The sequence below is a fragment of the Lygodium microphyllum genome, chromosome 25 (assembly GCF_053477565.2).
Source record: "Lygodium microphyllum isolate KBCC chromosome 25, Lygodium_microphyllum_v1.1.10, whole genome shotgun sequence".
In the NCBI taxonomy this organism is placed as follows: Eukaryota; Viridiplantae; Streptophyta; class Polypodiopsida; order Schizaeales; family Lygodiaceae; genus Lygodium; species Lygodium microphyllum.
In genome coordinates this window covers 125,579,293-125,604,525 of record NC_141159.1, presented here as the reverse complement: position 1 = coordinate 125,604,525, position 25,233 = coordinate 125,579,293, and the positions used below count along the sequence as shown (strand labels likewise).

The 25,233-nt window shown below is 43.5% G+C and overlaps 1 protein-coding gene and 2 pseudogenes across 4 annotated transcripts in view; 1 reads left to right on the top strand and 2 right to left on the bottom strand.

Annotated features, from left to right (window-relative positions):
• Positions 1–25,233, top strand: part of LOC148014706 (uncharacterized) — a 244,136-nt gene that overhangs the window by 81,112 nt on the left and 137,791 nt on the right. The window lies entirely within an intron of this gene.
• Positions 3,290–5,608, bottom strand: LOC148014708 (uncharacterized; annotated as a pseudogene).
• On the bottom strand, positions 12,965–14,846 carry LOC148014707 (uncharacterized; annotated as a pseudogene).

Genomic DNA, 25,233 nt, shown 5'->3' with positions numbered 1-25,233 from the left:
AGACCTTGGTATTATTGATGTGCTCCCTATACCACATCCACATTCTACGAGTGCTATTCAGTTGGCTAAGAATCCGGTCTTCCATGTGAAGACAAAGCATATTGAGGTGCATTACCACTTTATTTGAGAGGTTGAGGGTAAGTCTATTGGGCTTGCTAAGATCTCAATTGACCAAAATCCTACAGATTTGCTTACTAAAAGTCTCTTAGTGGAGTATTTTGCTTTCCTTAGGAAGCTGATGGGCGTTGGATGAGATAATGTCTTTTCTTATCCTATTGTACTTTATGTACAGTTGTCGTTTGTTACTTTTTACTTGTTCTCTCCTTACTAGGTATACATTTGCCTTTAATTGGAAGGTTGTTGGGGGTAAAGGCGCCTGTGTATTCATTACACTGATAGTACCTGCACACTTGTATACTGCAGGTGGCAGGCGCCTATCACTGTCACTTCTTCTTTATTGTTTTAGTGACATTTGAATAAGGGAAGGCTGGTCACACATTGTGACTGTTGGAGTTCCCACATATATTGTCTCTCTCTCTTGCTCTCTTGCTCTCTTGCTCCATCCCTCATAGCTCTTGCTTCTGCTTATGTGCTTCCACTCGAACTCTATCGTTCAATTCTAAAAAGTTGTTGCCCTACTCATGATGTATATCCCCACCACTTAGATTGACCATATTTTTACTCCACCTTATGTAGGATTCACATTTACTAGCTTGTAGATTTCAAACAACAAAGTAGGCAGTGACATTAGATAGACAAAATCCATGATCCACATAAAACTTGAAATGGGTCGATAGAAGGTAATGCCAAAACTTCTCCAAAGCAAACACATAGCTAGGCATTGTGTTCTATCACTGAATAGTTTTTTTCTTGGTTAGTGACCTTACAGCTTGCATAATAATTCAGTAGATCCAATTGAGAAGATTGCTCCTAGCCTTCTATTGATGCACATGGAACTCCTTCGTCCAATTAGGAGTAACATTAGGACTTAAAATATAACTTTTGCATGCTTTGAGAACCATTAATTTATCGAAAAGGAACTATCTTCATGCTGCCCATCATCAGGGTCTTGGATCATTGAGGCCACTATAAACTTATCATTATTAGCGCCATCTTTTGATTGTATGGACTCTTCATCATCACTTTGGGAATCATCTTTTTTAGAATCCACTTTTGCTTTTGAAGGGGTTGTGTAAGACAAGAGCAGGCTTTCTGTGTCAAATTCTTCTTCTATCTCTGGCTCTAGGATAGCCATATAATAGGGGGAATAGTTCATCCATGCTTCAATTTTAGTGTCCGAACTGATTTCTAAAGTTATTGTAGGGTTTGGTAGGAGGTATCTACCCATGGTTAGGGGCTTTGCTTCTTTTGATAATTGGTTGATAGTGCCAACTATCAAGGATTGTCCTTCTGTTTTCTTTCTTGGAGTCTACTTTATGTCCTCTTATTTTGTAGAATCTCCATTGAAAGTCTCTTTGGAGGGACCAAAAAATATCTCTAGGAAGATTGCTCCATTACCTCTTTCAGGGTCATATAGCTTTAAGACTACTTTATTTGTTTCTCTTTTGAGGGTTAGGGTTCCTTTGAACTAGTCAGAGCGTGCCCTTGCTTCAAATAGCCAAGGTCTTCCTAACAGTAGTGGGTAAGAAGTCCTATATAAATTAGGTTTTACCACCAGGTAGGTCAACCAATAATCTTTTCCAATCAAAGTTGTTTTGACATAAGGGAGGATACCCAAGGTTTTATTTTGATTTGATCCGCTAGTTAGATGAGCTAGTGGGCATATTGCATGCCTTGTAGTTCCTAGTCTTTCATTGTCACATTCATCATTATGTTCATTTAAGAGTCCCCCATCTATTAGTACATTAGAATGAAACATCCTTTAATCGATACGCTAGTCTCTGGAGTGCTCAGACTAGGAGAGTGTTAGCCACATCCACCTCCTTTACAAGCTCTGAAAGTTGATTAGTCTTTTGCATAATTGTGGGATTGGAGATATGTAATTCATGTTTTCTTGTGAGAATGGTTTTGAATTGTTTTCCACAAATAGTGGACAACATTAACAATTGATAGAATGTTAGGTTGGGTTGGAATGTGTCCAAATGAATGATTAAATCATACTCTTGGCTTTTCTAGGCAGCTTGGGAATGGAGCAACACCTATCTTCATCTTTGTCATTTCTTCCATTATAGGCTACTGCATTGCTTTGCCCAAGGCTGGAGACACTTCCATCTCTTTTGTTTAGTGGACCTCTTGGTCCACTTTCTCGACTCTCTTTGAGGTCCTGTGTAGCACTAGAGAGCTTTGCATTGTACTATTTTGTGTTGTATCATTTTGTGGCTTTTTGGGAGTTTGAGCTTGACATTGCATAGTCTTTGTTGCTAGAACATTCTCTTTTGGAGTTAGTGCTTCTTTCTACTTGGCTCACCGAAGAGCGGCTACTTCTAGTTCTACCGAGTTGGATGTAGATTCTTGAACCTTTGGCTGATTGTTGGTGGCATTGGCTTTTGCAAGGGTTGGATTGGGATGAAATTTTTGTAGTGTGGCCTTCTCGGATTAGGGTAGTTTGGTGAAATGAGACCTTTTTTACCACACGGAAAACATTCTACATCTGACCTTTGACTACTACTAGATTGACGTCCTCTATAAATTTTGGATGGAAACTTTTTGGAACCAAAGTTGGATCTGAATTCCCTAGGCTTTGTTCCAATATTTTGAGTTATCATTCTTGACTCCAGTAGGTTAAACCTTGCTTTCTCTTCTTTCTTTCTCGTTTCATATATCTTCTTCAAAGAGCAAACGTTTTCAAGTACGATTCTTGTTTCAAAGTAAAAAGCTGTAAACATTATCATTGTCACTATCAAGAGAAGGAAACGGCCCCCTCTCAAACTGGAAGGAGAAGTAAGAGGGAAGTACCCTCTCTCCATCAATCTGAAGGAGTAGAGGAGGGTGTACCGAAAGTTGATCTGCGGTAGAAGATATAGTAGAACTGGCCGGTTGACTGCCTTGGTCAAAATATCTGAAAAATTGTCACTTGATAGCACAAACTCTAGGCGAATGGTGCCTAGCCCAAATTGCTCTCTTGTGAAATGGTAATGAAGTGCTACGTGCTGTGTCCAAGGGGATTGTCCACAAAGGCAATGGCACTCTACTTGTCATAGTAGATAATGGTAGGCGACTCATAAGGAATCTAAAGTGCAGCCAACAAGTTCCTTAGATAGATGGCCTCCATAGTACCATCAAAGAGAGCTCAATACTTTGCCTCGGTTGTGGAAGCCGCCACCGTGTCCTACTTACGGCTGGCCCAAGAGATGGGTGCCATGTCCAGACTGTAGAGGTAGCCTCCATGAGAATGCCGGGTGTCAGGATCTCCTACCCAGTCAGAATCAGTGTACCTCTACAAGCATAAACCATGTCCATAAGTTAGTCCAAAGTTATAGGTACACCTTAAATATCTTAACATACGAAGACAAGCAAACCAATGAGACATTCTAAGTACATTAAAATATTGACCAAGCAAGCGAACTGAGAATGCAAGATTTGGCCTAGTATGAATCAACCAAAGTAATTTCGCTACAACAAACCGATAGGTATGAGCATCAAAAGACGGACCGTAAATATCCTTGTGTAGATGACAGTGTTCTAGAGATGTGGCCATAGTTGTTAGGTACGAAAGGTACGATACGGTACATTATGATAAAATACGGTACTAATTGGTACCTTATGATTTTATAAGGTACGGTACGATATTAGTACGGAAAAAAATTAAGATGATTTTTTAAATTACAAAAATCATAAAATATTAAATGATAGATCATAGAATACATGTTTAAAGTGGAACTAGCCATTTCATTACAAAATAAGATGAACACATAAGGGTGACTATCGCGGTTGCATGGGCTATGCAAAACATGCGATACAACTACAGTCTACAGTCTAGTATATTTGATACAAAAAAAAGAGAGACCTATGTCATATAAATCTATGATGAGGCATCACTATCATCATCATCATCATCATCATTAGAACCATCTGAGTGCTCATCAAGAGAGTTTGAAGATGACTCCTCGGCATCCGATGATGAGACACACTCATACTCATCCTCACTGATGAGGTTACCATCATCATCAAATGATGGCTCCCTAGGTGGCGGTTGTGTAGGCAAGGGGGGGATATCATCATGAGGCACAGGATGTGAGCTACTAGAGCCCCGCCTTACATATGTCTGCAAGCCACTCGAACCACCCCTCCTCGATGATGGAGGGCGTCAAATGACCATGCCCCGGCTACCACCTACTCGAACTCCTTGCCCATGAGCACGCTAACTGCGAGTGTCATGAGTATCTGCTTCTATAAGAGCTCTGCAAAATCCTCCTAATCCACCTCCTTATGTATACTCGGAATAGTGTCACCCATCAACTTAAATGTATCAACATTCACCTACACAATGCAATGATGCATGTAAGATTGATCATTGTAAATGCTAAAGTCTAAATTGTAAAGAATTAAGTTTAAACTTCAAAGCTCAAAGTTGAAGAGTTATAACAACAAATTTTAAATGTTATGGTTAAGTGTTTAAACTTTACTTGCTTTCGACTACCCATGCTCATCATAGCCCTCATCATGCGTAAGTTAGTGCGGCAATAGACTAGCTGCTCTAACTGTTGTGTGCTAATCTTTGTGTGAATGAGAGAATAGGCACTTCAGTTTCTCTCACATGCACTCGAAGAGCAATCCTGGGCAAGGATCCTCAGGGCTAAGGGTTGAAGGGTCTCTAGTGCGTATCCAAAGTTTAGCCACCAAAATAAAGGCTTCACAAGTGACTCTTTTTTTCAACAAGTGGGAGAAGCAAAAGCCACATGCTCTCTTTGATCTGCATAGCATCCTAGCTCCTCTAGCACTGCATTGTGGTCATCCACAGGGACCACACGAGTTAAATAAGCAAGTTGGTATGAATGCAACTCTCTATTATCCATGACCGTCGGTGACTTGTAGGCAGGATGTATCAATGCGGCAAAACCATGGATGGGATTATGCATCCACACCCATCTCCTCTTTGCTATCTCTAAAACATATGCATGCTGTGTCTCTGTGATCGCTGTACAAGCACGTGTCTCCGCCAATGTTGCTCTAAAGAAATGAACGAGAAGGCCCATGGTGGACGCCTCGCAATCACTCATACGTAACACCCTATAAAAGGGAGTCACGACAATGACAACGGCACGGACTTTTGCCAAAACTGCTCATTAAGGCACAAGCACTGCATGGCTTTGGCCTCCTTTGTCTCATGCTCATCCCACTCATTCCATAGAGTGGACACCACTGTTTGGCGCAAGGCGGACCGTACCTCATAAAGGCGCTCCAGCAATAACCACATGTAAGCAAAGCGAGTTGAAGAAGGCTTCTTCAACTCCAGTGTGCTATGCTCACGATACATCGCAAGCACCTTTACCTTTACCGTGAAGAATGTGACAATTGATGTAGCTTTGCGGACCACCCTCTTCATCCACTTGAGCTTCCCAATGTCCTCCATGAGCAAGTCCAAACAATGACTTGCACATGGAGTCCACATAATTGTAGGGAACTGGGCCTCAAGCAAATGGCCCATGCGCCGACAATTCGATACATTGTTGGTAACAACTTGCACCACATTTGAGGGGCCCAACTACAACCACAATTTACAAATTACAAGTTATGTATAAGTCAAATTTCAATTATGAATCATGATATTATCATAATGAAAGAAAGTGAAACAAATTCAAAATGCAAATTACAATGTATACCTCAATGATAGCTTGTCGAATGTGGCGGTAGATGAATGCGCCCGTTGTTTTTCTCCCCCTCTTGCCGGTATCTATGGCCCGCAAAAAGTAAATGCCGAGTGGACATGAGACGAGTATGTTGATGATGCCCCATTTCTTACGATCACTCCATTCGTCGCTGAGAATGGAGCAACCATATTTTAATCATGCGGGCCGAATAGGATCAAGGGCTCTATCAATCCTCTCCTCTTCATCAATCTTTCTCCTCCTCATGTCGTTGTATGTGACACCGGTCCATTTTTCACATGGATCCACATTCGCAATGGCTTTTACCATCTTTTTCCATTGCTCTTGCTTTAGGACATTGAATGCAAGATTGCACTTAATCATCGTGCGTGCAATTTCAATGTCCGCAAGTCATTGCATTTCTCTAAGAAAGGCAACCGATCCACACACATGACCGGGAGCTTGAGAGAGAGACGATTGTCTCTCCAGCCTCGCATGAGCCTCCACTCTGTCTTTTACCGGAGCTAAATGTATATGTCGAGCCCCCACCACCGATGGTAGAGGCCTCTCCCGCATTGGTTGAAGATACGCCCACATTGGATGCTTCCTCGTTAGTTGGTATAGGAGTTGATGCCGATAAGCCACTTCCTCCTCCTCTTGTGGATCCCCCTCTCATCTTGGCGAGAATCTCCTCCGCAATGTTTCGAGGGATCTCCTTGCATGGAGCAACTTGCTCCCCCCTCTTGGGGAGAAGCCGAGTTGCACCACTTATATAGCGCTTCCCACAATACTTGCATGTCCAATGGTGGGAGTTGGACTTCTTTGTGTCCCTCTCCACATGGATCGCATGCAAATTGAAGGCCTTGTGCTTCTCATGAGTCATGGTGCCGATGACGGATAAAGAGGCTAGAGAGAGAGAGAGAGAGAGAGAGAGAGAGACAGAGAGAGAGAGAGAGAGAGAGAGAGAGAGAGAGAGATATTAATGTCTACATAAGGCCAATGTGGCCTATGGGACAAAATCCAGAGTACATCCATGTCTAATGTCATCTCATTAGTAAGGTAAACATAACATTACAAATAGGTGGGTGGCCTATGAAACAATACTGAAAATAACTATGCGATGGGGCTATACTAGGGTTGAACCATGTGTAGTGTTATTCCATCGATATAAAAGAAAAGGAAAGGAAAGGAGAACCAGATCTGATAGAACCATGTACAAAAGTGTGGTGGGGACTATGGGCTATAGCTGGTCTTAAGATTTGCACATGATCTCAGCTATGATGCGGTTCCTAGCTGCTTCACTGATATGCATGGTAGTGAGTCTGCGGTGTCTCGTGATAATGGCTCTAATCCGATTGTGGTGTGGCTTCCTCGGACGTGGTCTTGGTTGACGGGGTCATCGTGCTCGACGAAGGGAAATGGCTTCATCCAATGTGACTCCACGGTATGGCCTATAAGGTGTCTGGCGGGGTGGCTTTGTCTCTGCTAGGCTGGTAGTGTCAGTAGGGTCGGCTTTGTAGAAGAAGTCTGTCACTGCTCTCTGTGTGTCTCTCTGGGTGAGCTGGCCTCTTGTTTCGCAGTAGTGCAATTCGGCGCCTCTCGAGCTCCAGGAGGATGAGACCTAGGCATCTCTGGTCCTCGTACTCCATGAGCGATGAAGGGGTCCAAATCCATCACGGAAGAAGCAGTGGTACCGTCCTCGTATGTCATAGTATACTGTGCATCTGCATATGTAGTGCTCCTCCGTCTCAAGCTCTGGACCACAAAGCTGGCAAGTCCTATCCTCTGCTAGGGTATTTGTCCATCTGCATGTCTCCATTTGAAGCCTATGTGAGGAGGTGCGAATCTGTCTGACAGCAACCCATATGCTATGGGAGAGATGGGTGTCCATATATGCTGGCGGAATAGTGAAACCATCATCAGAGAGGCACAAGAAATGACTCCTGTAGAACTCCATCCTTGATCCTAGAGGGAGTGGTGGGTGGATCCATGTCCTTGCGGTCTCAATCCTCAAGATATCAGCCCTGATCACCTGGTTCAACTCTGATCGGCTGAGAGAAAGTGTAGGGCAGTCAAGGCTATAATCCAAAGTTGGAAGACAGTCAATATCCAAACCATGTAGGCTCATCCAAATAGTCATCTGTGAAAACCAATAGTTCTTCTCGTCTCGAGCTGCTAGTTGTCTAGATGAGGTTAGTGCCAATCTAGAGTATCTATGGCGTGGAAGTTCCCATAGTCTGTGCCAAAAGGTGACTGCCCTGAAGAGTACCTCTGTAACTATAGGTGTTGCTCCTAGCTCTACTTTGACAATGGGATGTGGGCTGGAGGGCTTACTCCTAATCATGCGTGCTATCATCATGATCAATGGCCTTTCCATGCTATCCCAGCCATCATAATAATCCCTCTCTACTCCAATCTGATCAGTAAGTGGGCTAAGGCGCCTATGGTACAAGTTGCAACCCCATACCTCTGCTCGATATAGTAATGTAGCTGTGACTAGGGTGTCAAACAACCAGAGTTTGGTGCGGGGCTCTTGGAACTGTATGTGAGCACATTGACTCTCGAGTGCCCCTAGTGCTGTGTATCCACGTGCTAGACGTGCCTCTGATGCCTCTCTCAACGAAAAACGTGTACCAGAGAAGGTGACTCCCAAATAGACATATTCCCTCACATGCTCTAGTATCTCTCCCCCAAATGTGAATTGGTACATAAATCTAGTCACCCATGCTGCTGAAGTATTGAAAACCATGATTTTGGTCTTCCCAAGGTTCATTGTGAGTTCTTTATCTCTATAGAAGATGTGCAAAGCATTTAGATGGCACTGCAATGCCTCACGTGAATCTGAAATGAGAACCATATCATGTGCATACAATAATATTGGTATCAACACCCCTGCCAGGCTAGCTCCAGCTCCTCCTCGATCTATGTAATCAAACATTTAATCTGTGTATAGACCAAACAATGTGGGTGTGGGTGAAAGTGGACATCCTTGTTTCACTCCTATAGTACTGTCAATCCTCTCTGATAGCCCCCTAGGTGCTCGTACATGACCTGTCACTACCTCATATAATGCATAGACACCCCATCGAATACCCTCTGGTACTCCAATGTCATGCAATCTCTGCATGATGCATGTACGAGGCAGTGTATCAAAAGCTTTGTGAAGGTCTACAAAGCAACAATAGATCCTCTTGTCTCGGGCTCGGCCCTCCTCAATAATTGCTCTAAGTGTGAGAATATGGTCGAGCATGGTATATCCTCGTCCTGAAACCTGCCTGTCCTTGTGCTCTCTTGCCTTGCATTTCAGCCCATTCACCGAGTTCATACTCCAATACAGATCCGTATATCTTTGCCAAAGCATGATCGATCATGATAGTCCTGTAGTTGCTAGGAATCAAGGGATCACCACTTTTAAATAGTGGGATTATAGTATTGTTTGACCAACTCATAGGGAAACCTTCACATACTGCTCTATTGAACATATGTGCTAATATGGGTGCTAATATGTCACAAGCATGTGAGAAATGTTTTGCTACTAGTCCATCTTCATCCTGTGCCCTCCCGTTTTGTAATCTATAAATTGCATCCCTAACCATTTTCCATGTGAAGAATGACCACTGTGTTGGCCTACAAGCTTGTGGGGGTTGCATAAGTGGCTCTCTTGGCAGGTTATACAGTTGTCTCCCATAGTCAAGCCACGCATCTTGTTATGTAATCTGTATGGGGGGCTATCTTTCATGGAACATCTTCCATGCGCTTTTGCTATCCCGCCCCAAAAATAACTGATATATCTTTGCTTCTGCTTTCGCTAAGTAGTCTCGTTTCTTCTTGCGCACAAGGCGTTTAAAGAACGCCTTTGCTTGACGATGTGTTTGAGTGCCTAGCTCCATTTCCCTCTGTAGGTGAGCTCGGGTGACTACATTCATCATCATACCAGCTATTTTGGGGAGTAGTAGATCGTGTGGGTCTACATCAGGGCAAGGTGTGTGAGAATTCATACATGGCTGATCTATGTATGGCCTCTGCTAAATCCCTTGTACATTCTTCCAACGATCTCTTCAAGTCCAATGTATGTAAACTGGTCTGTAGAGAACCATTCTAGATGTGTGAGGTGTCTTCTGTAAAGTAGTATTTGGGATGTTTAGGGAGGCATGGTGTTTCATGTTTCGTATGTACACAAGAGAGCATGAGTGTCAAATAGCATGATCTGCTGCTATGCCAATTGGTCTCTTAGTTAACTTAAAGTTTTGGATGTCTGGTATCAATGCTGGTGATCCTATTAAGTAGTCCACAGTACTTGCCCCTCATTTGTGATTCCAACATGTCAAATTGTCAGATCTTGGCCATTGTGGCAGAACATTAAAGATGGCTAGTCTATGTGCACTTCCCAAAGTCAATGGGTGTGTTTCATAGGTACTCACTTCTTTATCCTCGGCTCTCCTGCGTAGGTCTATTTCATCTATGTCGATCTCTTTGAACATAGCATTATCATGCATATAAAAGTCACTCTGTCTATCTCCGGTGCGTGCACTTAAATCTCCTACCAATAATATGTTCCCAATGCTAGCATATCTCATGATATCCTCATAAAGTACATCAAAGGGAGATCCATCTCGTGTGGCATAGGTAGAATTTGCAGGACGAAAGTAGCATATTGCAGTGAATATATGTTGTAGTCTTCCCGCATGTATCCTAATCCATAAATATCGTGCATCATCATCTCTTTTCATTACTTGCACTATCCCTTTGAGCTCTTCCTGGTATAGTATGGCCACACCTCCAAAATCCCTAGTGCTTCCTGGTTTTCTAGTTGTTGGATGAAATGCACTTTCCCACCTATATCCTTGCACGTCTGGTAGTCGGTTGCCTTTACATTGGTGTGTTTCTGTGTACATTGCTATATCTATGTTTCGAAAGCTATCTTCAAAGTAACCAGCATCCAAGCGTAGGGCTCCATTACAATTCCATATTGACATCCGAAGTGTCTCATAGGCCTCGTACCGTCATGAAGTCATTTTGTTAGTGATGATGACTCGTCCATCCCTATAAACAGCCCACTTTCCCTCTTTGCGAGCCTCCAAAACCTTGGGCATGTGTTCTCTGAGATGTGCTATTTGTGTTGGGGTAAGGTCCTCATCCAAATAAGTCTTCTCACCCTTGAGGGCTCTCGTCTTTGAGAGGAAGGCCTTTTTTTTCTCTATGTCTCCAAAGCGAAGAATTGGAGCCTTGGACTTAGAGTTCTCTTTCCCCACTTTCCAAGCATTGATGATAGGTACGTCAGAAGCCCCTATTTTGTCAGCAAGTGTCTTAGCATCTTCCTATGGGCTGCTCTTCTCCTCCCATCCTACTATCCGTACATGGAAACCCCTAGCCCGTCTCCTAGCCTCTTCTTCCGAGGTAGCATTCATTACTCCAGTTTTGCTCACTGATGTTCCCTTATTCTTTTTTACTACCTCTATCCATGGGCTGGCTTCTTCTATCAGCTTTTGTGTTGTCTTTGCCACTTCTGCCCATGAGTGAACCTCCCTTTCACATGCCTTCAAAGCCTCTTTCATTTTTTGTAATTCTTCTTGCACGTTCATTTCTTTTTTCTTAAATGTATTCAATTCTTTCTCCAGTTCTAAGATTTCAGATTTGTAGGCATCTACAATATTCAGCATTTCAGTTTTCAGCATGTGCATTTCGGACAGCATTTGTGCCTGTAAGTCATTCTTAATATTTATGTGCATGTCTTGCATTTCTGCCCTCTAATTTACCATCAGTTTGGCTTTGATTTGCTCTCGTATTTCTTTCTCCAATTCTTGTCTCATAATTCGTTGTTCAGAGTGAATCATGAGATGAATTTCTTCGTATTTCTTTTCATTCATGGTGTGTGAGGTCTTTCCATGCCTGTCAGATGTTGGGGAGACGGTCCAATCACGGACCGTACGGCCATACGTCTTGTACTGTGTGTTCTTAGAAGGGGTGTTGAACATTGCTTCCATGGACGGTTGTGTTAGTTCTTGATCAGATTCGTCTCCCAGATATTCATTTTCCGCGGTTTGATGTTTGCATTTGTCTACATTATCCATCTCTCACACACTGTGTGCAAAGCCACTCAACTTGTACTTTGTACTGTCAAATCATAACAATTTTTGTTATTCCTGCAAATTTCCAGGGTTTTCCTAAACCCTCACTAAATTTTTGTAACCCCAACAATCTTTTATGAGTCCAAATGACTTGACACTGTTTATAGTCACTGTAGAAATACAGATTGTAGCCCCAGTCAGTGCATTACTGTATACTCCAGGACATGATCAAAATCAAAGTCAATGCGTCATTGCCTAGTCCACAAGCCAGTGCATCAGTATATTCAGCCAGGTCTGCATTCATGTCATTTTGAGTACATTCGTGTCATATCAATCTGATTACGTCTGCAATCTCAGTACATTTGGCATCTGGGTCTGTGTCAGTACCTTGCTGTCAGTACATCACTGCATACAGTACGCCTGCGTCAATGCATTTAGTACATCTCTGCAACACTATACTGCGAACGACAGGTCTGCCTCATGCCAGGTATATTCCTGCTCACAAAAAGTCTGCCTCACGTCAGAGAGGTCTGACATCACGCCAGGTACGTCATGTTAGGTCCTCATGACACGTCTGTCAATAGTCAGTACAAGCGTCCCCGAAACGCCAGATGCGTCCCCGACACACCAGGCACGTCAGACACGTATGCCAGTGTCACGCCTATCTTGTCCGCATTCGTCCTGTCACGCGTGTCGCGTCAGCATCCATCCCGTCATGCCCGTCATGCCAGTCTTGTCAACCTCCGTCATGCCAGTCTCCGTCTCACACCAGCGTTACGCCAGTCTCCGTCACACCCGTCGCGTCAGCATCCATTCCGTCATGTCTGTCACGCCAGTCTCGTCAGCCTTTGTCACGCTAGTCTCCGTCACGCCAATGTCACGAGAGAGAGAGAGAGAGAGAGAGAGAGAGAGAGAGAGAGAGAGAGAGAGAGTATATTAATGTCTCTAAAAGGCCAATGTGGCCTATGAGACCAAAGCAGTACATACAATGATGGTGTGTTTCTCATCTGGAACGAGAAAAAAGATGAAAAACATGCCTATAAGACTGAAAAAGAATGAAATAGTGTCCTATAAAAGGGAAACATGTCAGTGATCTGAAAGTGAGAGTAGATAAAGAAAAACTCTCCATCAATGATATGTCTGTTCTCTAGGGAGGTGTATCTCTGCATGGCTGAGGCGTCTCGGCATCTGTCTCCTGTGGCGCTCAATGATGGCTTTAATTTGTCTGTGGTGTGGATGTCTAGGCCTTCGTCCGGGTGGACGTGGGCGCCTAGACCGGCTAAGTGCCACTGCTCTATCCAAAGGGACACCTACAGAAGATGAGGTCCAATGATGATGTACTCCTGTAGGCTGTGTGGCAGTAGCAGTGGTATCTGCCATACTCTATCGTGTATGAGTGAAAAAGTCAGTGACTGCTCTCTGTCTATGTGAGCTGAGTTGTGGGGGCCTCCTACTCCGTAGAATTGTTGCTCTGCGCCTCTGGAGCTCCAAGAGGAAAAATCCCAAGCATCTTTGATCCTCAAACTGCATGATCCGTATTAGGGGTCAAAAACCCTCTCGAAATAGACAGTGATATCTACCTCGTATATCATAATATACAGTGCATCGGCAGATGTAGTGTTCCTCTGTCTCTGGCTCTCTGTCGCAAAGTGGGTATATGCGTTCTTTTGTTTGTATACCCTCCCATCTGCCTGTCTCAATCCTCAGGTGGTGGGATGAGGTGCGGATTTGACCAATAACTGTGCGTAGTCCATGGGGCAGCTGTGTGTCCATGTAATTGGGTTGGGTGATGAAACCATCCTTAGATACCTGAAGGAAGTGGGTCTGGTAGTGTGCCATCCTTGTGCCATGGGGGGAGGGGGGTCGAATCCAGGTCTTCTCCGTATCTAACTTCAGTATGTCTGCTCTGATCACATGGTTTAGCTCTGATCGGCTTAGGTCAAGTGTAGGGCAATCCAGGCTATAGTCAAAGGAGGGTAGTCTGTCAATCTGCAGCCCATGTAGACTTATCCATGTACTCATCTGAGCAAACCAACATTGTTTGTCACCGTCTGCTGCTAGTTGTCTAGAAGAGGCCAGGGCTAGCCATGGGTATCTATCTTGGGGGAGCTCCCATAGTCTATGTATGAAAGTCACTTCTTGCCTGGACCAAGGCCTCAGCCACCATGGGTGATGCTCCCAACTCCGCTTTGATAATCTCATGTGGGGTCGAGCTCTTCGCTCGTATCATGCGTGAGATCATCATGACCAGTGGTCTTTCCATATGCTCCCATCCGTTATAGTATTCCTTCTTTGGTCCATCATGGTCTCCCAAAGGCTGTCCCCTCGTGTGAAAGAGACTCAGACCCCAAATAGCTGCCCCATATAGGAGTGTGGGTGTAACCAGGGTGTTAAAAAGCCACAGTTTGGTGCGCGGCTCATGAAATTGTATGTGAGCACATTGCCTCTCCAATGCACGTAAGGTTGCATATGCTTTTGCCAAACGAGCCTCTGATGTCTCTCTCCAAGAGAACTGTGGTCCCTTCAATGTGACCCCCAAATAGACATATTGCCTAACCATCTCCACTGGCTCTCCATCAAAAGTAAACTGGTCCTCAGCTCTTGTCACCCAAGCAGCTGAAGTGTTAAATACCATAACTTTAGTTTTCCCAAGGTTCACCTTAAGATCTTTATCTCTGCAAAAAGCTGATAATGCATCCAAGTGTCTATTTAGTCCCTCAGGTGAGTCAGATATAAGTACAATATCATCGGCATAAAGCAGTAATGGTATCAACACTCCGGCTAGGCTGGCTCCGGCCCCACCAGTCCTATCCACATATTCTGAAATTTCATCTATATACAGCCCAAAAAGTGTCGGTGAAAGTGGACAGCCTTGTTTCACCCCAATGGTGCTATTGACTATATCTGAGATGCCCTCAGGTGCTCGTACTTCACCTGTCACTGTCTCATACAGGGCATAGATACTCCACCGTATCTCTACGGGCACATGAATGTTTTGCATTCTTCTCATGAGTCTAGCACGTGGCACTGTGTCAAAGGCCTTGCGAAAGTCCACAAAACAGCAATAGATCTTTTTCTTGATGCCTTGCCTTCTTCAATGATTGCCCTCAACGTAAAGATATTGTATATCCCCTCCTGAAGCCAGGCTGGCCTTTTGACCTCAGGCCATGCATCTCGGCCCATTCACTCAATGCTTGTTCCACGATAGAACCATATATCTTGGCCAGCATGTGTCCAATCATGATAGTTCGTTAGTTACTAGATAGCGCAGGGTCTCCACTCTTAAAGAGCAGCACAATAATATGGTTTGACCAGCAGGTTGGAAATCCCTCACAAACTGCCCTATTAAAGATGTGAGCCAGCGTTGGTGCCAGAATATCACAGGCATGCGTGAAGTGTTCAGCCACTAAACCCTCATGATCTTAGGCTCTTCCATTTTTCAGTTTCCATATGGCATTCCTCACTTTTTTTTTGGTGAAAAATCTGCAATTTGCTGGTCTTGAGGTTGAGAGGAGTGGCATAGGCTCTTGGCCAGGAATATCATAGAGTGTGCAAGCATATCCATGCCAATCATCTAGTCTAGTAATTTGTAGGGGTGGCTGGTTCTCGTGCATCTTTTTCCATGCTCTCTTGCTGTCCTGCCCCAAGAACATGGAATACATTTTTGTTTCTAGTCTGCTCGAGTATTCCTGCTTCTTTTTGCGTACCAACCGTCTGAAGAGTGTTCGAGCATGCTTATGTGTACATATGCCAAGTGCCATCTCTCACTGAAAACATGCTCGTGTCTCTCTGCACTCATCATCCTACCAGCCATTCTGTGGGACATTACCTCGTGGAGGTTCATCTGACGGTGTAGTGTGTGGGAAAGCGTATGCTGCTGAAGTGTGTATTATCTCGGCCAACTGTCCTGTAAACTCATCCAGAGAGACGTGTGTCTAGCTCCCTCAATGCATCTCACACAGTAGTGCTGTATATGTGTGAGGTCGCTTCCACAAAATCATAGCGTGGTAATTTTGGTATGTGTGACTGTGCTTCGTGTATATGCCCATATTGCATTGTGAAAGCTAGAATAGCATGGTCTGCTACTAATCCAATTGGTCTATCTGAGATTTCAAAGCTTTTTATGTCAGGTAGCAAGCTGGGTGATCCAATCAAATAGTCCACTGTGCTTGACCCTTTCTTGTTATTCCAACATGTGAAGCCATTAGATCTTGGCCACTGCGGTAGCCCGTTAAGGATAGCCAAACCATGTGCACTTCCCAATGCGAGTAGGTGTGTTCCATATTCTGTTATCTCTCTATCTTGGGCTGATCTAACTATTCCCACTTCATCTAATGCAATATCTTTGAACATCTCATCACTAGTGTCAAAGAAAGCAAATTGGTTGTTTCCTGTGCGTGCATTAAAGTCTCCTGCTAGTAGAACATCCCCAATTCTCATGTATCCCATTATTTCCTCATATAGAGGTGTATACGGGGATGCCTCTTTAGGGGCAAACTTAGAGTATGCAGGGGGAAAATAGCACATGGCAATATACATGTCTCGAGTTGTTCTTGTACGTAACCTGATTTACATGTATCTTGCCTCTACATCTCTATGTACCACTTGGACTGTATCTCGGAGCTCTTCTCTAAATAGAATTGCCGCACCTCCTGATCCCCTCGTTCCTCCAGGCCATCTAGGCTGAGGGCGATATACACTTTCCCATGTATATCCATATACATCAGGTAAACGGCTGTCTTTACATTGATGTGTCTCAGTATACATAGCAATGTCTATCCCTTTGAAAGTATCCTCAAAATAACCTATATTTGTCTTAAGGGAGCCATTGCAATTTCATAGTGTGAACTTTAGGGTCTCATAGGCCACACACCGTCATGCCGTCCTTTTCTGTGTGATGATGACTCTTCCATCTCTGTATACAGCCCATTTACCTGCTTTCCGTGCCTCTAGAACACGTGGCATATTTTCCCTCCTGTGGGCTAACTGGGCTGGGGTGAGGTCTTCATGTCTACTTAGAATGGATTGGCTTAAACCTAATGACACCCACATTCATTGTGGAAAGGGCAAAGTTTCCTTTCAAAACTCTGAAGGGGAATTGGTCACAACTCAAGGAGAGGCTAGAAAGCCAAAATTTCAATTGGCCAAAGCATCTCAGATTATAAAGGGAGTTAGAAAGGGACTACTTGTCTACCTGATTAAGCTCAATAAGTTAGATCAGAAGCATGAGTCTAGTAAAGAACCTTCATGGCTAAAGGAGTACGTGGACGTATTTCCTGAAGAGTTGATAGAACTCTCACCTCAAAGAGAAGTGGATCATGAGATCAAGCTAGTGCCAGGAGCTGTGCCAAATATTTTCTCCTTTGAGAGCGATCCTCTTGGAGAGGAAGGCTCTCTTCTTTTCCAAGTCTTTAAACTTCAAGATGAGGACTTTTGTTTTTGTGTCAGCTTTCCCAACTTGCCAAGCCCCAATGATGGATACATTTGCAGCTCCAATTTTGGTGGCAAGAGCTGTAGCATCTTCAATTGAGGAGCTTTTCTCATCTAGTCCAACCACTCTTACGTGGAGTGCGCGTGCCCGTCTTTTTGCCTCTTCTTCCAAGGTGGCATTCATAACTTCCACTTTGTTGCCATGCATTCCTTTGTTCTTTTTTGCCACATCTATCCATTCTGCATTTTCTTTGACGGTATTCTCAACATTCTTCATTTTCTTTTGGGTGCCTTCCACCACACTTGCATAGATGTGTATATCCTTTTTTAAAACATCCATTTCTTTTTGTAGTTCCGGTGTGGTTTGTGGTTCCTTTTGTGCGTTCAGTTTCTTTTTGCATTCCTCTAGTTCTTCTTGTAGATTAGAGATCAATGAGTCTTTCTCTGCCATGCGTGCATCCAATGTTTGTTGCATCTCCTTTTTCAGTTCTTCCATCATTTCAGCTCGAACCCGCTCTTGTATGTCCTTTTCCATTTCCTTCCTCATGGTACGTATTTCGGCACGGAGTATGGTCAACATCTCCTCATATAGTGTTTCATTAATTTTGCGGGATGTCTTCCCATATCTACTTGACCCTGGAGAGACATTCCAATCTCGGGTTTTACGCCCATAGATTTTGTATCTCCTGTTCTTTGGTGGTGTATGAAACATTGTCTCCATGGTTGGTTTTGTGATTCCTTCATTGTCAGTTTCTTCCATCGTAATTATAGTATGCGCTATAGCATAAAACTGTTTACAGTCTGAGTAGAGTAGTAAACCAGTGACATAAACTATCACTCTAGCATGAACTGTCAGTATATCATAGACTGTCAATGTGGCTGCATCATAAGATATGGCTATAGCATGAAATGTTAATGTGCGTCAGTCTGAAATCACGTAAGTTTCCAGTCCACACAGCATGCAAGGTTCACATCAGTCTCAGTACATTTGCAATCTCAGTGCATTCACTGTGTCTGCATTCATGTCAGTCTGAGAGAGTGTCTGCAATTTGAGAGAGTGTCTGCATTCGTCACTGCTGCCACAGTACATTCACAGTGTCTGCATTCATGTCAGTTTGCATTCAAGTCAGTCTAAGAGAGTGTCTGCAATCTGAGAGAGTGTCTGCATTCGTCACTGTTGCCACAGTACATTTGCAGTGTCTGCATTCATGTCAATCTGAGAGAGTGTCTGCATTCGTCACTACTGGCACAGTACATCCGTCACTGCTGCCACAGCATTCATTCGTCCTGCTGCCATAGTCCGTTTGTCACAGTGCATTCGTCAAACTACATTCGTCAGACTTCATTCGTCAAAGTACCCTGCTCTGCCAGATACGTGTGCTGGTGTCACGTCTGTCTCTAAAAGGCCAATGATACGATGAGCAGAAATGAAAACATGGAACTAGGTTCAATCAAACTCACTAAGAGCCGATTCCACACAGAGACAACTGATGATCCTCAGAATAGTGGCACGAGACCCATTTCTCCTCCCAACCTTGCCTAGATAGTTGCTGGCAACTCTCATTGTGATTCAACTGCTAGCCGTCAACCTTTAGTGAGTCCTACTATTCTTGGACTCTAGTTCATTCTAGGCTCCCCTAAACCCCGTTCGGGTGTCCAAGGCCCCGGGACGGTCGTCCCTCGCGCCTATTTTCCGTAATTTACCTTATTAATGTAACATTTTCTTCCCCTTAAGAATCGGTTTCGTCCTCGAAAACGATACTGGGGAACCTTTTCCTTAGGGTACTTACTCGCTCCCACGTTGAGCTTTCTTCTAAACAATCTTTCCACTTGACCAAATATTCTTGATAAATAGTATTCCTTGTTCGTCTGTTACAAACATTTAATATTCTTTTTGGTTCATGTGGATTAGATTGGTCATCTAATAGCTCCTTAATGTTATCATTTAAGATTAAATTATTCAAATCACCCAGCTTCTTCCTTAGCTTACTTACTTGAAAAATTGGATGTATTTTACTACCAACAGGTAGTTGGAGCTTGTAAGCCTGTTCTCCCACCTTTTCAAGTATTGTGAAAGGACCACAATACCTGGGTGAAAGCTTTGGACATCGTCCCATTTTCATGGTTTTAGTTTGTTCAGGCACTTTAAGATAGATCAATTCTCCTTCTTCAAAGGAGACGTCTCTTCGGTGAGGATCTGCGTAAGCTCTAGCTCGATTTTGAGCTTTCTTAATATTTTCTTGAGCAAATTTTAACATACTATTCATATCCTCCAAAAAATCCTTGGCTGCCTGAACCTTTTCCTTATGTAGTCCTATTGCATGAGGAGCTCTGGGATGAAACCCATACATTAACATAAATGGACTATATCAAGTGGAAGAGTGCTTGGTACTATTATATGCAGACTCTGCTATCGGTAGATACTCTTCCCAATTAGTTTGCCTTTTACTTACATATGCCCTGAGCATATCTTCAAGGATTTGGTTAACCCTTTCAGTTTGCCCATCTGTTTGCGGGTGGTCCGTCGTACTCATGCTAAGTTTAGTACCCAACTTCCTAAATACCGCATGCCAAAATTGACTATCAAATTTTCTATCCCGATCAGAAACTATATTTGCTGGAAGGCCATATAATTGGTATATGTTCTCTACGAACAATCTAGCCAATTCTGGTGTTTTAACATCAGTTGAAGTTGGAATAAACCTAGCCATTTTGGTTAACCTATCCACAATCACCCACACAGAGTCGTGCCCCCTCTGTGTTCTGGGTAATGCAACAATAAAGTCTATGGAGATACTCTTACATTTTCTTGAAGGAATCTCTAATGGATAGAGAAGTCCTCCCATTTTCAGTCTTTCAGCTTTATTAACTGGAGCCCCAAGAGGAACACCAAGAAAAAGAGAATTCTCTTGCAAGAAAATCTATCTTGTAACATCAACAAGCTTTTATTTCATTCTTTTGATCATCAAAACAAAGAAAACAACAATTCTTCACGCAGCATCATAGTAGATATCTCCCACGGATTTGATAGAATTAACCATAATCTTCAACATCTTCATAGAATTCTTCAATAGAACAAAGAAAACAAAAGAATACACCATCTTAAAATGGAAATCAATCACATATTATTCATCTTCAATGTCTTCATAGTTCTCTCTCTCAATCTCTCATATACAGTTATACCGTTTTGATAGAATTGACTATCTCTGGCTCTCTCTCTCTCTCTATCAATAGTACATCATACCCTCACTACAATACTCTCATAATAACCCTCAATAATCCTTCTTAGGTCGTGGATGCACCTCCCAAGAGGTATGTCTGATATGAAGAGTCACCAAAGCCACTACAGTGTTTTTTCATAGCTCACCACTCTCACTTCACTCCAGTCTTTACTTGAGTCTTCAGCAGCTACTTCTTTGACTTCTTTTAGCTCTTTTGCACTTGTATTCACCTCTTTCCAAGGCTAGAAAACTTTCCCAAGTTACACTCTCATCCAACAGAATACATACAGAAGCATATAGAAGGTCTACAGAGGCTCACAGAAGCTCAACAGAGAGTTACAGAAGGTCAACAGAAAGCATCAGAACCACATAACTCATATCAAAACCATTCCAAACCATCAAAAATCACTCAATAAGCTTTCAAACAATCTTAAACCCTATCAATCAATACTCCATCCTTCCATACAGAGAGAAAATAGAACAAAACAGAAGCTCAACAGAAGCTATTAGGACTAAACAGAACATATCCGTGTCTTGAGATGCCCCCATCGCGTCCCCGACTTGCGTCTTGACGTCCCCGCCCCGTTGGGTTCCATCAACGCAAATTTTTTTACCCCCGCCCCACGCATGCGCGCGGGACGGGGGCGTGCCACCTTTCCCTCTCTTTTCTTTCTCTATTAACTAATTCATTTATTAATTAATTTTATTTTCTTTTTATAAAAAAAAAAACCTCCCCAGGCACCTCCCCGCGTCCCAACCATTTCCCTCTCTCTTTCTTATTCTTCTTCTTTCTCTTCTTCTTTTTTCTTTCTCTCTCCTACGCCTCTTTCTCTCTCCCCGACCCTCCCCCACTATCTCCCCCATCCTCTCACCTTCTCCCTCCACCCTTCCAACCTCCTCGTCCGTCTCCCCTCCTCCTTGAAGACCCGCCCCCCCTCTCCTTCCTCTCCCCCTCGTTCCTTGCTCCTTCTTTCTTCCTTCTTCCACCCTCCTTCCTTTTGCCCCCGTAGCCCTCCCGTCGCCGATTGCTGCCAGAGCCACCGGCCGTTAGCACCCTCTCGCCAACCACCAGTCAACTGCGCGATGTGCCACCCGTGATATGGATCTCCCCACCATGCATCTCACCGTCGCTTGTGGACTCGCTCGGTTGACACCCTCTTGTAGTGGCTGAATGGTTGTCGACTAGCCGCCAGCATCTCACCACGCTGCTTGGGCCTTCAAAGCGCCCACCGACTGTCGTTGGCCACCTCGCAGGTCCTTCGTCACAGTGTTGCCGTCATTGCCACACGGTGCAACAACCGCTTGCCCTGCCTCCCACCGTTGGTGACGCCACCTCCCGATTCCTTTCGCCACATTGCATGTGTTGGCGTGCCGCTTGCCTGCCTATAACCCAGCCACCAACCAGGTCGCCTATCTGTCATGCCACCTCTTGGGGCTGACTGCCGTCCTGCCTCCTCCTCGGGCGATTGCCACTCGAGCCCTGTGGTCGCCGCTCTGCCTTCGGTGTCCCCCACTCCTCTGATGCCTTCCGCCTCCCTTGCCTGGGCCCTCTCTACCAGCCCCACCACCAGCCGCCCAGGTGCCATTCTGCCGCCGCCGTCCATCCCTGCGACCCGCCCCGCCCCGCCTGGCTGTCGTCGCCCCTCCCTGGGCCCGCCTCCTCCCCCTCCCTTTCCCACCCCCCCACAAGCCCCCCTTCACGTCCCCATCCACAAACCCCCACCCCCCATCAGCCCCCCTTCCCACCCTCTAACACACTCCCCCTCCTTAGCCCTCATAAGCCCCCCTTCACACCCCCCTAATCCTGGTTTCCCTTCCCCAACCCCCCACTCACCCCCACTCACCCCCTCTTAAGCCCCACACCCCCCCTTTTCTTTCACACCACGGTCTCCCACGCAGTGGGTTGTTCCCATGCGGTTGTTTGTGTGCGGTGTGACGTGTGCACCGGCCAGCTGTTCACACGCAGTTGACACGGAATCCATTCTCGGGTATATATTCCCGAATTTTTAATTTCCAAACCCGAAAAAATCCTAAAAACACATTTTAAAATTTTACAATTAATTAAAAATCAATTAAAATCCAAAAAAATTACAGAAAATTCCTAAAAAAATTCCCAATATTTCTGCAGTCAATTGAAATATTTTTCCAAACTGAAAATCTCAGAAAAAATTTTAAGAAACTTTTAAAAGTAAAAATTCTTTCAAAAATGAACAAAAATTCATTAAAATTGGTAAAAATACCAATTTAATTGCAGAAAAATTTCTAAAAATTTCATCAACTTCTTTGCTTATTTTTGGTATATTTCCTAGGTTGAAAATGCTATGCCAATTTATTCTATTATTATTTTATGATAAAAATGCTTCATTAAATGCCTAAATTCATGAAAAACTCTCTTTAATTTCAAACACAAGCTGAAAAATCTGGAAAAATCGAGATACCTTGATTACACGTGGTGGATTGATGCTGAAAATCTTCAACATTTTTATATGCGTTTCATCGTCAAAATTTTGCCACAAAGATCAACAAAAACACGAAAAAAAAACATTACAACAAACAAAAACACATAAAAATCAAAATACACAATCAACAATACACAACATTATTTAAAAAAAAAAAACAACATATACGCCATTAGTTATCCAAACAAGTTTATATACACTAATCTTGCTATGTCATGTGTCCAATTATTTTCAGTTCGTGGTTTTTCTTTTTGGATTGTTGACCTATATTTTAGGGATTGAGACGTGCGCATTCATTGCATATACATATACCCACTTTCAGGTATTTTTTCTTTTATATTTTTAAAATTTTTTCCGCTACCCCAAAATTCACGCTTAATTTTTAACATGAATCCTAAACACCACCATGGCGCGCGCGCTCGCGCCAAACACACATTTTTCTAATTTAAATCAACCCACCGTTCAGTTAGTACGCGCTACGTGCGTTTTAGAGGCACCTTAATATTTATAATAAAAATGAACCAGCCGTCACAAAAGCACGCGCTGGCAAAAAAATGCTCCACATCACCTTAATTTTTAATAAATGAATTTGCATTTAGAGAGTCAGTTTGGTAATGAAGTCCGGGTTGCGTTAAAGCACCGTTTCAACCTAATAATTTGTAATTAAAATTTTAAGAAGGAACCGCCGTTTTTTTGTTAAGGTTTAACACTTAATTAAAAATTCACCCATTTTTTAATAATTCATAAAATGAACCGTTCATTAAACTACTTCTCCTCACTGCATTTTTTTCCCATTTTTCAATAAATATGGTTCGTGAGATGGATACGTGAAGTCTTCGGAGTTGTCTCCATGGTCAAATCTGATTATCAAAGTTGTGGTCATGATATGTGTGGGTTGTTGTTATGTTTTGGTTCAGTTTCCTTGATACGGTTAAGGGTACGGATTGTCATTTTCTTTTTTTTGTCTGACACGGGGATATCGGGTGATTGTTTGTTATGTATATTCACCAAGCTTTCGGTTGCATATGTGTAGAGATCATATCGAATTTTTTCTAGGCTGTGGTTTGCTTGGGGATAGTTGGTCGAGTCACGTTTTACCACTTTGGTTGATATCTTATCCTTGGTTTTCGTCTGTTGCTTTGCAGGCATTCTCTTTGTTTGTCTGTGTTTGTGGTGTGTGTGTGTAACCATCTGAATGGCGCCCTCTCCTACTCCTCCCCTGATCCAGTATGTTCCTTTGACTTTACATGATTATGCTTTGTTACTGGATTCGGACGTTGTCGCTAAAGCGGGCTTGTCCAAGTTCGTGAGCCTTTCTTTTCCACTGGTTCCAGATGATCCTACCATTTGTGACGAGTTTTTAACCTCTTACAGTAAGAGGTCTGGTCCAGTCCGTGGCACTACTGTTCTTCTGACACCGAAGAGTCTAGGCAAGGCTCTTGGTCTGCCATATCGTGGGGAGTCTGTCTCTGCTACCAGACAGTTGTTCGCCAATGACGATATTTTGAAGCTGTTGCAGAAGCAAACTCAAGATGTTCTTGATCCGAAGAAGGTCATTACCACGTCAGGAGTCGGTGTCTCCATGATTTCAAATCCCCTATGGAAATAGCTATGCCAATTCCTTCAGGACAAGTTCATGCCTGCGAAATCCCCATCTCATTATCTTTCCAAGGAGTTGTTTACAGCTTCACGAATGATTTTGAAAGGCATAACTATTGATTGGAGTACCTCCCTCCTCTCCAAGATGGATCACCACTTTATCCGAGCTACTCGAGGAAATGTGACTAATGTTACATTTGGGTCCTTCCTCTATGTCTTCTTGCTACATGCTGTCCCTGCAAAGGAAGTTCCTTTACCTCCAATTGATCCTCCAGTAGTTCCTCCTCTGCCTCATAATTAAGATGATGATGTGATAATTGAGGATGATGATTCTCCTCCTCCCCTTGTCATTCAAAGAAAACGCCTCAAGAGGGTGGCTGAGTCAGTGCCTATTCTTCCTCCTCCAGTTCCAGTGACAGTTCCTGCCCAGTCTTGCAGTACCTTGCCTGCATTCCTTCAGACGCTAAATCTTTTCAGAGCCCATAGAGACGGGATACTAGAACTTACTATTCCTTCTGTTCACCGCCTGGTAACAGGAGATGCTATTCCGTTCCTGTGCAAGGATATTCAGAGTTCTGTTGAACTTTCGATGACTGCCTGTATCCAGCAATTATATTTTTCATTTTATGATGAAATTCAGCAGTCTAAGGAGAAACTGAATAAGCTTAATACTGAGTTAGTCTCTGCT